This window comes from Lycium ferocissimum, chromosome 2, assembly GCF_029784015.1.
Source record: "Lycium ferocissimum isolate CSIRO_LF1 chromosome 2, AGI_CSIRO_Lferr_CH_V1, whole genome shotgun sequence".
Taxonomy (NCBI): domain Eukaryota; kingdom Viridiplantae; phylum Streptophyta; class Magnoliopsida; order Solanales; family Solanaceae; genus Lycium; species Lycium ferocissimum.
The window spans coordinates 67,447,928-67,450,050 of NC_081343.1; positions in this window are offsets into that span (position 1 = coordinate 67,447,928).

The following is a 2,123-nucleotide window of genomic DNA, read 5'->3' on the forward strand; positions in this document are numbered from 1 at the left end:
CGTTTCTGTGAATTTTTTTGGAGTACGAGAGTTAAATTTTATACCTTTGACATAGATTTTTTAAGTTTGTAAAAAGAAAATTTATATATTTAAAAACTACATTAAAAGTATTATAAGTCATGATAATTTATAATAAAAATAATTTAGAAAAAATTTAAGGAAAGCTTAGTCAAAGAATCACCTCGTAGACTCCCCAAATAATATAGGGTTTACATAAATTAAAACAGAGAAAGTATGAGTTTGATATTTATAAATTGAAATGCAAAAAGGAGTTGTTTTGATTTTAAAAAATGTAAGAAAATGAGTGGTAAAGTATGTACAATTCAGTGATCCAAATTGATGAAAAGATAATGTGGAGAGTACAAGATTTACTGCTCGTTGACAAATTGAGCAAAGGAACACAAAAGAGCACGGGGGGAGGCAAAGCAGGCAGGCAGGCATGGCAGAGTGAATGGGTCAGCTGTAAATTTTAAGCTATGGTAAAAGTGAAAAACTGAAGAGCAGAGTTGCAGGCTAAGGGCATAGCAGCAGTAGTAGTAGTAGAGGTGGACCATCCATGGATAAGATAGCTTGGGGAAAGTGAAAAGGATTGTTTGCTAAACTTAGCAATCTTTCTTGGTTTTTGGCCTTTCCATCTTTCATTTATTTCTCAAGTAAAAACAAGAGAGAGATAAAGCACACACAACTCAAGACAGATTACAATTTTATTTTAGTCAAGGGAAAAGGTCCAATTGGCCATGAACTATGTAAAAGGGTGGTGCACGTGAAGAGGAGAAATACAGCTGCTCCGGAAAGGAGGCACGAGAGGTTGATCGTAGTGGGCTTGAAGAGGTGTAGAGGTAGGCCTAAAAAGCATTGGGTGAGATAATTAGGCATAATATGGTGCTACTTCACCGACAATATGACCCTTGATAGGCATAATATGGTGCTACTTCACCGACAATATGACCCTTGATAGGAACGTGTAGAGATCGAAAATTCCAGTACAGGGTTAGTAGGTAGTCGAACATATATCTTTTCCTTACTCAGAGTGTCAGTATTATTCTCGTTTTTCATTATTTTTAGATTTGTGTTACTACAGGTTGTTCCTTTTGTAGAGAAATATAGCAGAAGAAAAGTAAATCGGGAAAACCTTCTGCTAACCCAAGATCGTTAACTAAGATCGGAAGATTCAACTAAAGATGAGGAAACTTTAGAAAGGAGAACTTTGTAATGAAAGAAGACTCTCTTGAATTGGCTTTAATGACTTACAATTGGGTTTTTATGGGTTAACTTGGGTTGGTTACGAATGACTAAGGCCACCCCTATTTATACTTGTGTAGGGATGGTTCTAGAAATTATTCTAGATACATCTACAAGAAAAATCTAATAAACTTTATCTTCTACCACTACTCTAGAATATCTAGATTTTTCTTTAAGATAATTATCCAAGGTCCTACACTAAACTATTCTAGATCTCATACTAAATATCTAGGATTTTTTGTACTTCCAAAAAATCAAATTTATTTCTTCACACTCCCCCTTAAAGTGGTTTTTTGGAAACTACCCCGAGCTTGTTGTAGAAGAATTTAGACGAAGCTTTTGGACGTGCCTTGGTGAAGATCTCATCAATGTTTTCCCGACACTTCTTCCTTCTTCAAATGATGATGGTTTTCCGCTAATAATTGGGTCTCCAAAGAAACATTAATACGTCTTGATAAAATTTTCATCTCTGTAGCGGGCAGACTTGCCACTATTTCTTTTTGGCCTTTGCAAACCACTTGAATCATCTTCATGCTGAATTTCACATTCTTGAGTTTCCAGACTCCCCCTTTCTCTTAGCTCCTTGACAATTGTATTATATAAAGAAGCATCTGAGTCGATGACGATCTGACCATGAATACCCTTCAAAGACTCAACACCAACATAGGATCCACCACTACATTCCCTTTCCAGCTCCTCAATAAATTGTTTGGCAGCTTCAGAGCTTCCAAAAATCATACTACTTGTATCTCCATATGAAATTGATCCTTCAAGGTCAACCTCTTCATTTATTTGACCGCCGGCTTCTCCATCTGCTTCCAGTATTTGATCTGAGCTAGTGATTGACTCGAAGATGCGGATGATTGACCAGAGACTTCAAC